This window comes from Triticum aestivum, chromosome 4A, assembly GCF_018294505.1.
Source record: "Triticum aestivum cultivar Chinese Spring chromosome 4A, IWGSC CS RefSeq v2.1, whole genome shotgun sequence".
Lineage (NCBI taxonomy): Eukaryota > Viridiplantae > Streptophyta > Magnoliopsida > Poales > Poaceae > Triticum > Triticum aestivum.
The window spans coordinates 248983737-248990366 of record NC_057803.1 but is presented as its reverse complement, the minus strand read 5'-3'; positions in this window follow the sequence as shown (position 1 = coordinate 248990366).

The following is a 6630-nucleotide window of genomic DNA, read 5'->3' as shown; positions in this document are numbered from 1 at the left end:
CCTCCGTGTTGGTTACTTGACGTAGGGTTCAAGTCTCTTGGATCTTGTTCGGTGAGAAAATCGCGTTCCCGAAGGTTTCATTTCGTTTGGACTCCGTTTGATATTCCTTTTTCTTCGAAACCCTAAAATAGGCAAAAAAAGCAATTCTAGGCCGGGCCTCCGGTTAGTAGGTTAGTCCCAAAAATAATATAAAAGTGGATAATAAAGCCCAATAATGTCCAAAACAGTAGATAATATAGCATGGAGCAATCAAAAATTATAGATACGTTGGAGACATATCAAGCATCCCCAAGCTTAATTCCTGCTCGTCCTCGAGTAGGTAAATGATACAAACAGAATTTTTGATGTGGAATGCTACTTGGCATATTTTCAATGTAATTATTCTTAATTGTGGTATGAATATTCAGATCCGAAAGATTCAACCCAAAAGTTTAATATTGACATAGAAATAATAATACTGCAAGCATACTAACTAAGCAATTATGTCTCTTCAAAATAACATGGCCAAAGAAAGTTATCCCTACAAAATCATATAGTCTGGCTATGCTCTATCTTCACCACACAAATTATTTAAATCATGCACAACCCCGATGACAGCCAAGCAATTGTTTCATACTTTTGACATTCTCAAAACTTTTTCAATCTTCACGCAATACATGAGCGTGAGCCATGGACATAGCACTTTAGGTGGAATAGAATGGTGGTTGTGGAGGAGACAAAAAGAAGAAGATAGTCTCACATCAACTAGGCGTATCAACGGGCTATGGAGATGCCCAACAATAGATATCAATGTGAGTGAGTAGGGATTGCCATGCAACGGATGCACTAAAGCTATGAATATATGAAAGCTCAAAAAGAAACTAAGTGGGTGTGCATCCAACTTGCTTGCTCACGAAGACCTAGGGCATTTTGAGGAAGCCCACCATCCGAATATGCAAGCCAAGTTCTATAATGAAAAATTCCCACCAGTATGTGAAAGTGATAACATAGGAGACTCTCTATCATGAAGATCATGGTGCTACTTTGAAGCACGAGTGTGGTAAAAGATAGTATCATTGTCCCTTCTCTCCTTTTCTCTCATTTTTTTATTTGGGCCATTCCTCTCTTTTTTTGGCCTCTTTTTTTTTCGTCCGGAGTCTCATACCGACTTGTGGGGGAATCATAGTCTCCATCATCCTTTTCTCACTGGGACAATGCTCTAATAATGATGATCATCACACTTTTTATTTTCTTACAACTCAAGAATTACAACTCGACACTTAGAATAAGATATGACTCTGTATGAATGCCTCCGGCGGTGTACCGGGATATGCAATGACTCATGAGTGACACGCATGAACGAATTATGAACGGTGGCTTTGCCACAAATACAATGTCAACTACATGATCATGCAAAGCAATATGACAATGATGGAGCGTGTCATAGTAAATGGAACGGTGGAAAGTTGCATGACAATATATCTCGGAATGGCTATGGAAATGCCATGATAGGTAGGTATGGTGGCTGTTTTGAGGAAGGTATATGGTGGGTGTATGATACCGGTGAAAGGTGCGCGGTATTAGAGAGGCTAGCAATGATGGAAGGATGAGAGTGCGTATAATTCATGGACTCAACATTAGTCATAAAGGACTCATATACTTATTGCAAAAATCTACAAGTTATCAAAGAAAAGTATTACGCGCATGTTCCTAGGGGGATAGATTGGTAGGAAAAGACCATCACTCGTCCCCGACCGCCACTCATAAGGAAGACAATAAATAAATAAATCATGCTCCGACCTCATCATATAACGGTTCACCATAGGTGCATGCTACGGGAATCACAAACTTTAACACAAGTATTTCTCAAATTCACAACTATTCAACTAGCACAACTTTAATATTACTACCTCCATATCTCAAAACAATCATCAAGCATCAAACTTCTCATAGTATTCAACACACTCATAAGAGAATTTTACTATTAATCTTGTATACCTAGCATATTAGGATTATTTAAGCAATTTACCATGCTATTTAAGACTCTCAAAATAATCTAAGTGAAGCATGAGAGATTAATAGTTTCTATAAAACAAATCCACCACCGTGCTCTAAAAGATACAAGTGAAGTACTAGAGCAAAACTATATAACTCAAAAGATATAAGTGAAGCACATAGAATATTCTAATAATTTCCGAATCATGTGTGTCTCTCTCAAAAGGTGTGTACAACAAGGATGATTGTGGTAAACTAACAAATAAATACTCAAATCATACAAGACGCTCCAAGCAAAACACATATCATGTGGTGAATAAAAATATAGCTCCAAGTAAAGTTACCGATAGAAGTAGACGAAAGAGGGGATGCCTTTCGGGGCATCCCCAAGCTTTGGCTTTTAGGTGTCCTTAGATTATCTTGGGGGTGCCATGGGCATACCCAAGCTTAGGCTTTTGCCACTCCTTGTTCCATAACCCATCAAATCTTTACCCAAAATTTGAAAACTTCACAACACAAAATTCAAAGTAGAAAATCTCGTGAGCTCCGTTAGCGAAAGAAAACAAAAGACCACTTCAAGGTACTGTAATGAAATCATTCTTTATTTATATTGGTGTTAAACCTACTGTATTCCAATTTTTCTATGGTTTATAAACTATTTTACTAGCCATAGATTCATCAAAATAAGCAAACAACACACGAAAAACAGAATCTGTCAAAAACAGAACAGTCTGTAGTAATCTGTAGCTAGCGCAAGATCTGGAACCCCAAAAATTCTAAAATAAATTTCTAGACGTGAGGAATTTATCTATTAATCATCTGCAAAAATAATTAACTAAATAGCACTTTCCAAATAAAAATGGAAGCAGTTCTCGTGAGCGCTAAAGTTTTTGTTTTTTTACATCAAGATTAACAAGACTTTCCCCAAGTCTTCCCAACGGTTCAACTTGGCACAAACACTAATTAAACAAAAAACACAACCAAAACAGAGGCTAAATAAATTATTTATTACTAAACATGAGCAAAAGCAAGGAACAAAAATAAAATTGGGTTGCCTCCCAACAAGCGCTATCGTTTAACGCCCTTAGCTAGGCATAAAAAGTAAGGATAGATCTAGGTATTGCCATCTTTGGTGGGCAATCCATAAGTGGCTCTCATAATAGATTCATAAGGTAATTTAATTTTCTTTCTAGGAAAGTGTTCCATGCCTTTCCTAAACGGAAATTGGAATCTAATATTTTCTTCCTTCATATCAATAATTGCACCTATCGTTCTAAGGAAAGGTCTACCAAGAATAATAGGACATGAAGGATTGCAATCTATATCAAGAACGAAAAAAATCTACGGGCACATAATTCCTATTTTCAACAATAAGAACATCATTAATTCTTCCCATAGGTTTCTTAATAGTGGAATCCGTAAGGTGCAAGTTTAGAGAGCAATCATCAAAATCACGGAAACCTAACAAATCACACAAAATCTTTGGAATCGTGGAAACACTAGCACCCAAATCACACAAAGCATAGCATTCATGATCTTTAATTTTAATTTTAATAATAGGTTCCCACTCATCATAAAGTTTTCTAGGGATAGAAACTTCCAACTCAAGTTTTTCTTCATAAGATTGCATCAAAGCATCAACGATATGTTTGTAAAAGCTTTATTTTGGCTATAAGCATGAGGAGAATTTAGCACGGATTGCAATAAGGAAATACAATCTATCAAAGAGCAATTGTCATAATTAAATCCCTTGAAATCCAAAATAGTAGGTTCATTAACATCTAGAGTTTTGGTCTCTTCAATCCTACTTTCATCAAATTTAGCATCATGATCTAAAAACTCCGAATTTTTAGAACGCCTTCTAGGTAAAGGTGGATCATATTCAGTCCCATTATTATCAAGATTCATATTGCAAAACAAAGATTTAATAGGGGACACATCAATAACTTTTAGATCTTCATCTTTATTATCATGGAAACTAGAAGAACACGCTCTTATAAAGGAATCTTTCGTAGCATGCATCCTAGCGGTTCTTTCTTTGCACTCATCAATGGAAATTCTCATGGATTTGAGAGACTCATTGATATCATGCTTAGGTGGAATAGATCTAAGTTTCAAAGAATCAACATCAAGAGAAATTCTATCAACGTTCCTAGCCAACTCATCAATCTTAAGCAATTTTTCTTCAATCAAAGCATTGAAATTCTTTTGCGAAGTAATAAATTCTTTAATATTAGATTCAAAATCAGAGGGCATCTTATTATAATTTCCATAAGAATTGTTGTAGGGATTACCATAATTATTAGAGGAATTGCTAGGGTAAGGCCTAGGATTAAAGTTTCCTCTATACGCGTTGTTACCAAAATTGTTCCTACCAAAAAAATTCACATCCATAGATTCATTATTATTCTCAATCAAAGTAGACAAAGGCATATCATTAGGATCAGAAGAAACACTTTTATTAGCAAATAATTTCATAAGTTCATCCATCTTTCCACTCAAAACATTAATTTCTTCTATCGCATGCACTTTCTTATTAGTAGATCTTTCAGTGTGCCATTGCGAATAATTAACCATAATATTATCTAGGAGTTTAGTAGCTTCTCCTAAAGTGATTTCCATAAAAGTGCCTCCCGCGGGCGAATCTAAAAGATTTCTTGAAGCAAAATTCAATCCGGCATAATTTTTTTGTATAATCATCCACAAATTTAAACCATGAGTAGGGCAATTACGTATCATTAATTTCATCCTCTCCCAAGCTTGTGCAACATGTTCATGATCAAGTTGCTTAAAATTCATAATATCGTTTCTAAGAGAGATGATCTTAGCGGGAGGAAAATACTTAGAGATAAAAGCATCTTTGCACTTATTCCATGAATCAATACTATTTTTAGGCAAAGACAAAAACCAAGCTTTAGCACGATCTCTAAGCGAGAAAGGAAATAGCTTCAATTTAATAATATCATTGTCCACATCTTTCTTCTTTTGCATATCATACAAATCAACGAAGCTATTTAGATGGGTAGCGGCATCTTCACTAGGAAGGCCGGAAAACAGATCTTTCATGACAAGATTCAGCAAGGCAACATTAATTTCACAAGATTCAGCATCGGTAAGAGGAGCAATCGGAGTGCTAATAAAATCATTGTTGTTGGTATTGGTAAAGTCACAAATTTAGTGTTATCTTGAGCCATCGTGACAAGCAAGCAACCCAACACACAAGCAAACGAGAAACGAGCAAAAAAAGGCAAATAGAGAAAGAGAGGAAGGATAGAGAGAGAGGGCGAATAAAAGGGCAAGGGTGAAGTGGGGGAGAGGAAAACGAGAGGTAAATGGCAAATAATGTAATGCGGGAGATAAGGGTTTGTGATGGGTACTTGGTATGTTTGACTTTTGCGTAGACCTCCCTGGTAGCGGCGTCAGAAATCCTTCTTGCTACCTCTTGAGCACTGCGTTGGTTTTCCCTTGAAGAGGAAAGGGTGATGCAACAAAGTAGCGTAAGTATTTCCCTTAGTTTTTGAGAACCAAGGTATCAATCCAATAGGAGGCTACGCGCGAGTCCCTCGCACCTACACAAAACAAATAAATCCTCGCAACCAACGCGGTAAGGGGTTGTCAATCCCTACACGGTCACTTACGAGAGTGAGATCTGATAGATATGATAAGATAATATCTATGGTATTTTTATGATAAAGATGCAAAGTAGAATAAAAGGCAATGAAAATAACTAAGTGTTGGAAGATTAATATGATGGAAGATAGACCCGGGGGCCATAGGTTTCACTAGTGGCTTCTCTCAAGAGCATAAGTATTTTACGGTGGGTGAACAAATTACTGTTGAGCAATTGACAGAATTGAGCATAGTTATGAGAATATCTAGGTATGATCATGTATATAGGCATCACGTCCGAGACAAGTAGACCGACTCATGCCTGCATCTACTACTATTACTCCACACATCGACCACTATCCAGCATGCATCTAGAGTATTAAGTTCATAAGAACAGAGTAACGCCTTAAGCAAGATGGCATGATGTAGAGGGATAAATTCATGCAATATGATAAAAACCACATCTTGTTATCCTCGATGGCAACAATACAATATGTGCCTTGCTGCCCCTACTATCACTAGGAAAGGACACCGCAAGATTGAACCCAAAGCTAAGCACTTCTCCCATTGCAAGAAAGATCAATCTAGTAGGCCAAACCAAACTGATAATTCGAAGAGACTTGCAAAGATAACCAATCATACATAAAAGAATTCAGAGAAGATTCAAATATTGTTCATAGATAAACTTGATCATAAACCCACAATTCATCGGTCTCAACAAATACACCGCAAAAAGAAGATTACATCGAATAGATCTCCACAAGAGAGGGGGAGAACTTTGTATTGAGATCCAAAAGCCATCTAGCTAATAACTATGGACCCGTAGGTCTGAGGTAAACTACTCACACTTCATCGGAGAGGCTATGGTGTTGATGTAGAAGCCCTCCGTGATTGATGCCCCCTCCGGCGGAGCTCCGGAACAGGCCCCAAGATGGGATCTCGTGGATATAGAAAGTTACGGCGGTGGAATTAGGGTTTTGGCTCCGTATCTGATCGTTTGGGCGTACGTAGGTATATATAGGAGGAAGAAGTATGCCGGTGGAGCAA